Source organism: Myotis davidii, unplaced genomic scaffold, assembly GCF_000327345.1.
Source record: "Myotis davidii unplaced genomic scaffold, ASM32734v1 scaffold329, whole genome shotgun sequence".
NCBI classification, from domain to species: domain Eukaryota; kingdom Metazoa; phylum Chordata; class Mammalia; order Chiroptera; family Vespertilionidae; genus Myotis; species Myotis davidii.
Window position 1 is genome coordinate 2440836 of NW_006300374.1, and position 9253 is coordinate 2450088.

Sequence of the window (9253 nt, forward strand, 5' to 3'; positions counted from 1 at the left end):
TAACCTCCCCTGCCAGCCTGGTCACCCCTCACTGCCCTCCCCTGCCAGCCGGGTCGCCCCTAACTACTCTCCTCTGCTGGCCTGGTCGCCCCCAACTGCCCTCCCCTGCAGCCTGGTCACCCTCAACTGCCCTCCACTGCAGTCCTGGTCCCCCTCAACTGCCCTCTCCTGCTGGCCCGGTAACCCCTAACTGCCCTCCCCTGCTGGCCTAGTCACCTTGTTGACCCTAAGTGCCCTACCCTGCTGGCCTGGTCGCCCCCAACTGCCCTCCCCTGCAGGCCTGGTACCCCCGAACTGCCCTCTCCTGCACGTGTGATCACCCCCAACTGCCTTCCCCTGCAGGCCTGGTCCCTTCCAACTGCCCTCCCCTGCAGGCCTGGTCCCTCCCAACTGCCCTCCCCTGCTGGCTTGATCGCCCACAACTGCCCTCCCCTGCTGGCCATCTTGTGTCCACATGGGGGTGGCCATCTTGTGTTGGAGTGATAGTCAATTTGTATATTACCTCTTTATTATATAGGATAGTACTGGAAGTCCTAGCCATAGCAATTAGACAACAAAAAGAGATAAAATGCATCCAAATTGGAAAGGAGGAAGTAAAACTCATTATTCACAGATGACATGATATTGTACATAAAAAATCCTAAAGACTCCACTAAGAAATTAGTAGACTTAATAAATGTATTTGGCAAGGTAGCAGGATACAAAACCAACACCCACAAATTGATGGCATTTTTATACATCAGTAATGAACTCTCAGAAAGAGAAACTAAAAAATCAATCCCATTTACTACTGCAACAACAAAAAAAAAGATGCCTAGGAATAAACTTAAGCAAGGAGGCTAAAGATCTGTACCTAGAAAACTATAGAACATTGAAAAAAGAAATAGAGGAAGATACTAGTACAAACAAATGGAAGTGTACACCATGTTCATGGATTGGAAGAATTAATCATTAAAATGTCTGTACTACCCAAAGCAACCTACAGATTCAACACAATTTCTTTTTCTTTTCTTTTTTTAAATATATTTTATTGATTTTTTACAGAGAAGAGGGATAGAGAGTTAGAAACATCGATGAGAGAGGTCGATCAGCTGCCTCCTGCACGCCCCCCACTGGGGATGTGCCCACAACCAAGGTACATGCCCTTGACCGGAATCGAACCTGGGACCCCTCAGTCCGCAGGCCGACACTCTATCCACTGAACCAAACCGGTTCGACTCCACACAATTTCTATTAAAATACCAATGGCATATGTCACAGAGCTAGAACAAATACTCTAAAAATTTATATGGAACCATAAAAGACCCTGAATAGCTGCAGCAATCTTGAGAAAGAAGAACAAAATAGGAGGGATCACAAACTATGCTACAAAGCCATTATAAACAAATGGACTGGTACTGGCAGAAGAACAGGCATATAGACCAATGGATCAGAACAGAGACCCCAGAAATTGACCCACACTATTACGGTCTATTAATATTTGACAAAGGAGGCAAGAGCATACAATGGAGTAAAGACAGTCTCTTCAACAAATGGTACTGGATTTCATATCTATGTTTCTCTGTTCTCCCTCCGTCTCTCTGTAAAAATCAATAAACTTTTTTTTTAAAGTTAAATAAATTAGCCCTGGCCTATGTGGCTTGGTTGGGCTTTGTCCCAGGCCACAAGCCTGGGTTGCAGGCTCAATCTGTGCATGAGGTAGCCAATTGATGTTCTGCTCTCATTGATGTTTCTTTTTCTCCCTCTCCTTTTCTCTCCCTCTAAAAATTAATAAAAATATTTTTAAGTTAAATGAATTATATACAGAAAGCATTTAGAATAGTGCTGAGCACATTGTCAGTGCTATATATGCTTCAGTTAAATTTTTAATGAGGTATAATTTGCATGCCATAAAATTTACAATTTTAAAGTGTACACTGTAGTGGCTTTTAGAATATTCACAAGATTGTCCATCACCATTTTATAATTTTAAAACATTTCATCATTCCCAAAAGAAACTTATACTCATTAGTGGTAACTCCCCATTCCCAAAAGGCCCTGGCAACCATTAATCTATTTTCTGTCTCTATGGATTTGCTTATTCTGGATATTACATATAAGTGAAATCATATATGTGACAATATATGTTTGGCTTCTTTCACTTAGCATAATGTTTTCAAGGCTCATCCATGTTGTAGCATGTACCAATACCTCATTTACTTTTATGGCTGAACAATATCCCATTGTATGGATATGCCACATTTTGTTTAAGTCTTCACATTATTAAGCATTTAACATATAGTTAAGGAATAGAGTAAAGAAATTAAATGGAGTCATTCTGGTCAAGCTGCTAAATTATTAAAATTAAGTAGGCTGAGGCATGAGAAAACGATTCTATTCTTATTTTAACTGATTCTAGGAACTTAAACTTCTGAACTGTCCAGTCCTTCGTTAATGCCTGGATGCACATCAGATCATTGTGCATCAATGCCTAGACACACACCTGACCCTCAGATGAATATCTGAGTGACCTTAAGAAGGAATTGTTCCATTGTCCAGACCACCATTCCTCTGAAGATTACCATCTTGGACCAACCCAGAGGCTAAGAATGCAGGACTGAGTCTTCTCAAGAAGGTACTTTTAAAATATAAGAACCCTCAGCTTTTCTTTCTCCTTTGCCTAGCTGTATTCCAAGTTTGCAAACTCTAAGACCTGTAAATAAACCTTTGCCACTTATTTCTAGCCAAAGCTCCTGACTCCTTTTGAGGACCTTCAACATAGCAAATGCTCAGGTGATCTTGTCAGCATCTGACCCAGTGCCCAGGACCCAGGCTCAACCCTCTTCTATCCTAGGGGGAGTAGTACTCAAAGAAGAAGCCCAAGCCAGGGAAGAAGCCCTGCCCAGGTGCAGCCTGCTGCTGGGCTCTCTTCGCCTGCCTTACGCCTTAACCTTCCATTCACTGGTCTCAGAGATCTCACATTCCCTGTGCTCGCTCTCCAGCCACACACGACCTGGTAACCTGTTGTAATTCCCACTCCCTCTCATCTGCTCTCTTCCCTTAATGATCCAGTGGTTCTCAATCTTCCTAATGCCGCGACCCTTTAATACAGTTCCTCATGTTGTGGTGCCCCCCAATTTCATTGTTACAAATTGAACATAAAGCATAGTGATTAATCACAAAACAATATGTTTTCCGATGGTCTTAGGCGACCCTTGTGAAAGGGTTGCGACCCACAGGTTGAGAACCGCTCAAGGGCATTCTTCCAGTCCTCCTCTGGACCTGGTTACTTACCCAGTTTCCTAAACAGTCCATGTTACTTTGTGTTTGGGAACTTCGTGTGTTAGGGCACATTGTACTAATTATCCATTGCTGCATAACTATTTACCACAAAACTTCATAGATTAAAGCAATCAACATTTTTATCTCCCATAGTTAAAAATTTTTTCTTTTGTTAATCCTCACTTGAGGATATTTTTTCCACTGATTTTTTTCAGAGTGGAAGAAAGGGAGGCAAGGGGGTGGGGCGGGGGGGGAGAGAAACATCAATTGGTTGCCGCCCACATGTCCTTGACCGGGAATTGAAGCCGTGACCCTGCAGTGAATTGAAGCCGGGACCCTGCAGTGTGTGGGCCAACGTTCTGACCACTGAGCAACGCTGGCCAGGACCTCCCATAGTTTCTGCTGAGCAGCTCAGCTGGGTGGTTCTGGCTCAGAATCGCTCCTGAGGTTGAAGTCAAGCTGAGGCTGTAGTCACCTGGCTCACCCACATGCCAGGCAAATTAGTGGTGGTTGTTGGCAAGGAGGTCTTTGTGCCCTGCTACATGGACCTCTCCATCGGGCTGGTTGAATATCCACACAACATAACAACCAGCTTCCCCAGAGCCAGTGATGAGAGAGTGAACAAGATGAAAGTCACAATGTTTTTTATGAGTTAGTCTTGGAACTCACACTGTTGCGTCTGCAATATCCTATTGATTGTACAGACCAGTCTTACTCAGTGCGGGAGGGGACTACACAGGATGGGAGAAGCGTTGGGGGTTGGTTAGCTGAGTATGGCATCAGGCTTTCTCATCACAAAGTCAGCCCCACCTCAAGACAACTACTTGCTTGTTGCCTCTGCTGTCAGACAAGTGTTAGGAGAAGGTTTGCAGCCTGAAGTTCCTCATTTTAACACCATGGAAGCAAAGCCTATACATTTATCCTCAAAGAGGGAAACAACCTTCTCACTATAAAGTTAACCCCTCCACGACACCTACAGCTTCCTCCTTTCCCAGTTCAGCTCTTCTGAAGGACCCTAGCTGCTAGGCAGGTTCAATCTAGGGGAAACCCCTCGTCTGCTCCCTCTGTCTGCTCTGCTCTGTCTGGCTGACTAAGACCTCCCGTGACTCCACTATCTCCCAGAAAACACCTGTTCACATGGACTTTGGACATTACATCTGACTCAACCCTCTGGTGTTTATGTACTTCTAATTTCTACAACTTGGCATAGCTGACTCATCACTGCCGTGTAAGTTTTGCTTCCCTTTTTGATTGGTGCTGGTTCAACACACTCGCATGGCCTGATATCACACGGATGTGCCCTAGAAACTACAGCTTTGCACTTCCCCCAGCTGTGCACCTCTCTGAAATGTTCACATGTGCCCAGATCTTCCATTAAAACAGTAATACACAAGCAAGCAAACAAACAAATCTCCCTCTAACTACCTGAATAATCCCTCTCCTTTTCTCTTCTCTCCTCTGCCTCCTTGTCAATATTCTAAAAAAATGTATTTTTATTGATTTCAGAGAGGAAGGAAGAGGGAGATAGAAACATCAATGATGGGCATGCAGGAGGCAGCCCATCAGTGATTCTCTCTCATCATTGATGTTTCTATCTCTCTCTCCCTCTCCCTTCCTCTCTGAAACCAATAAATATATAAAAAATAAAATGAGTGATCCATTTTGATTTCCAACCTTAACAGTCTGAAAAAAACTGCTCTATCAAGGACACTGGAATCTAAGACTGTACACAGGAGAATTTATTGACATAGGAGCACTCTGGCAGGATACAAGCGTTAGCATCCTGGCAAGGATCAGGGGGATGGTGCAAAATTACTACCAGGTAGCTTCTAGAAGCCTGGAAAACTGATGGCCTGTGAAGAGTGAGGTTGAAATGCTTAAATTTCTGGGGCAGACCATACAGGAAGGATTATAAGACTCAGGAAAGTGGAAATGCTGGGATAGGTATATGATGTTAGGGCCAGAAGACCCCCAGAGGATTAGGCTCCCCAGGAGGGCTCAGAGGAGTCATATTCATCCATGGTGTCATGAACGAAGTGGCGACGGGGCACCAGCTTCATTCAGAAGTTCCCATTACAGAAGCTGCATTTTCGGAAGCCTCCTCCAGTGGGCTTGAAAAGGGGCACTCTCAGGGAATTCAGGACAGACTTACCAAGGCAGCCCTCTGGTGCCCAAGTGAGCAGAGGACACCCCCGGGCCTCCCCAGACCTGCTCTTTTGCCTACACGAGTGAACACAGCCACAGCAAGACAATGTTGATCACAGCCTTCCATCCCAGATGTCAATACTTGTGATGAACAGAATGGCCCCAGAGAATCCCCAGCCAGACCTTTTGAACCACATGGATGATTCCAGCATGAACTTGATACCGCAGAATCCAGCTGGTCCCAACTTGATTCAGGAACCGACCAGTCAGATGGAGGAAGCAATAGCAGCAGCAGCAGCTATTACTAAGGCAACCAAATCAGATTCTTCCAGCCAAGAATGTGCCCACCTCACACACAACATCAACCAGTCCTTTTTCTCCCCCTTACTCCCTGTAGTTTCAGGTTCTCATAGCTCCTTCCACCTCAGCCCGCAGGCCCTTGCAATTTGGCACAGGACTCTGTCATCATCGAGAGTCCCACAAGTGATATCCAAATGCAAGATCCTCTGTTGGAGAGGCTGGAGGCCTCAGTTCCTGTTTTGCTTCCTCATGCCTATACCACAGAGCAAATCATGTAATGGTACAGTTTTCCTGATCAGGAGGAAATACCTGACTATTCTTTCCACTGTGTAGATCAGTATCTTACCCACAGGCTCCAGCTAGAAGAAAAGGGTCCTTAGCATCTTTGCTGATGCAGCTTTAGGCCGGTTGTTTGGACAAACCTCGTCCAGTATGGCAAGCTGAGGCCATTCAGCTTACAGTCTAAGATAGGGGTCCTCAAACTTTTTAAACAGGGGGCCAGTTCACTGTCCCTCAGACCGTTGGAGGGCTGGACTATAGTTTAAAGAAAAACTATGAACAAATTCCTATGCACACTGCACATATCTTATTTTGAAGTAAAAAAACAAAACGGGAACAAATACAATATTTGTATTTTTCTGGAAAAAGCTCTTCCAACTTCAAAAAAAAGAGGCTCTTCTAACTTCAAAATAAAAAAAAAGTAGACCTCTTAACTTCAAAAAAAAAAAAAAAATCCTAACTTGTTCTTACCTTGGTCCTCAGGCAGCAGCAGGCTCTGCACAGGCAAGCTCGTGACTCATCTGATCACACCGGAGACTAAGAGGAGTCATCCAGAGAGAGAGAAGGAGGGGAGTAGGAGAGTGCGGCGCACATTCCACACAAGCGCACTGCAGCCCCGGACGAGTTGGCTGCTAAGCAACAGGCAGCTGCAGCAAAAACACCTGGCAGGCCGGATAAATGTTTTCGGCAGGCCGCATGTGGCCCGTGGGCCATAGTTTGAGGACCCCTGGTCTAAGAAACCGCCTGGAGTTCCAGAATCCCTCCACTATAGTGAACTTTGGATCTCTCAGATCAAAGTGCTAATAAATGCCATAGGACATAACTGGGGGAAGGAGGGGCTGTCTTGGAACTTGGCTCACTGATAGCCATGGGCTGATAGGATGCTGATGCAATGGACATCAGGCATGGCCCTTAATTGCAGAAGCCAAGGGTTCATAACATCAGAGTCAGAGGGGCAGCCAGGGGATCCAACCAGAAGAGAGCTTCAGAAATTGTGAATAGAACTGAGTTTTCCTAAGGAGGAAAAAAGTACTGCTTCGCATGTATAATCTGAAAAGAAGGAGAATGAGTAATCAGGAGAATGAGGAAGATGCTCACCCAATGAAAGGCCACAATTCCTTGCCTGGTGTCCATGCCTGAATCAGTGTTCAGAAGCAGAACCCAGTGACTGAAAGGTGGCCAAGTTCCCAGGGAGAAGGACCCACAATACTATGGCAAGAATGAACTATAATAGTTTCTCCGATCCTTCTCCACAGAGATCTAGAATATTCACTTGGGTGATAGAACACTGGGACATTTTGATGACTGTTGGGCACAAGGTCAGAGGTCAGCAAGTACCCTGGGACCTGAAGCCTCTTCATGCCCCCGGTTAGAGTGAGAGCAACTGGAGTCCTAGGGTCCAGCCTCCCTGGACCCACTGGTTATCATTCCCTGCAGGAAGTCATCCATTGTCTTCACTAGCAGAGAGGTGTGGACAAGGATCCCTGAAGGCTGGTGACCCTTGAGCTCTGGCAATGGTCAGAGCTGTGCACCCACTGTTAGTCCAGACAATGGTAGCTGAAGCAACTTCCCCATTTATTATTATGTAAATCCTTGCTGATGGGCTAGTCTGCCTGGTACTGGAAATTGCCTGCCTAAGGGCTATGGGTGTATCCCAAACCAATGAAAGGTTGGTGAGACCTGAGCACCAGTGGAAGTCCTTCCCCTTGAGTTGGACTTGGCCGCCTGGCCCCCCAATATTTCCAAATTATCTCTTGTCTTGTCTCTTGTCTTGCGGCTCCACTTCCAGGTCCTGAACCCTGAACCACGCGGGACGTGGGGGAAACTTTACACAAGTCCCCCTAATCCCCAAATGTACAGTTGGGATTGGGAAGTTGGGCTAACCTCCTATTGCATCCTTGTGATCCTTCCCGACTGTGATCGCTCTCATCTGCAGAGTAAGAGCGATCACAGTAGGGAAGGCCAGGTGGGGGCATCTGAGACTGCACCATGCCCCTGCCCCCAGGCCAGTACAGTGGCCACACAATACCATGGCATCCCGGGCTGGGGAGGAGGGCAACTGCTAATGCTATTCTTAAGCATAAAAAAGACGAAGAAATGTTGTTCCTACCATATCTCTATTTAACTTGCCAATGTTGACCCAGAAGCAATTGGATCAGTGGTTCTCAACCTTCTGGCCCTTTAAAGACAGTTCGTCCTGTTGTGACCCAACCATAAAATTATTTTCGTTGCTACTTCATAACTGTAATGTTGCTACTGTTATGAATCGTAATGTAAATATCTGATATGCAGGATGGTCTTAGGCGACCCCTGTGAAAGGGTCGTTTGACCGCCAAAGGGGTTGCGACACCCAGGTTGAGAACTGCTGAATTGGATGGATCCTAGAGAAAGACTGCGGACTACTTTAAGGAAGTGGAACCCCTTTACACCTGCTGTGCCTGATGTGGTGGCTTGGCTAGAGTAGAGTTATGCAGCCTCAGGTACATGACTGCAGCCATCCATTTGGCAAATGCATTCTTTTCTACCCCAATCAGGAAAGAAGATCAGAAATAGTTCATATTCCCACGGAATGGATGCCACAGTTTCGTGTTCACTCTTCAGTCTTCTGTCCTAATACAGTCCGAAGAGAACCAGAGCATTTGGACATCCCACATCACATCACCTCGACCCATGACACTGACGATGCCATGCTGCTCAGGCAGGATGAGAAAGAGGTGGCGCACACACTGGCTGCGTGAAATAACACATGTACCCCAGAGGGTGGGAGGTAAGTTCTATGAAGTTTCTGTGACCTGCTGCGTCACTAAAGATGTTACAGGCCCGGTGGCTAGAGCGTTCTGGCACATTTTCTCCTAAGCGACAGACCAATTGCTGCATCTCTGATCCCTTGCTAGAGAGAAGGAAGCACAGAGTCTGTTAGGAATCTTTGGGTTCTTGAGGAAACACATTCTACACCTAAGAATACTACTGTTGCCCAGGTACTGTGTGACATGGAAGGCTGCCAGCTTTGAGGGGGGCTCAGAGAAGGGAAGAGCTCTGCAGCAGGTCCACGCTGTGATTCCAGCAGCCCTTCTGCTTGGACTATACAATCAGGCAGAGCCTAGAGCAGTGATGGCAAACCTATGACACGCCTGTCAGCGGTGACACGCGAACTCATTTTTTTGATTGATTTTTCTTTGTTCAATGGCATTTAAATATATAAAATAAATATCAAAAATATAAGTCTTGATATATGTGGGGAACCGAAGATGGCGGCATAGGTTAACGC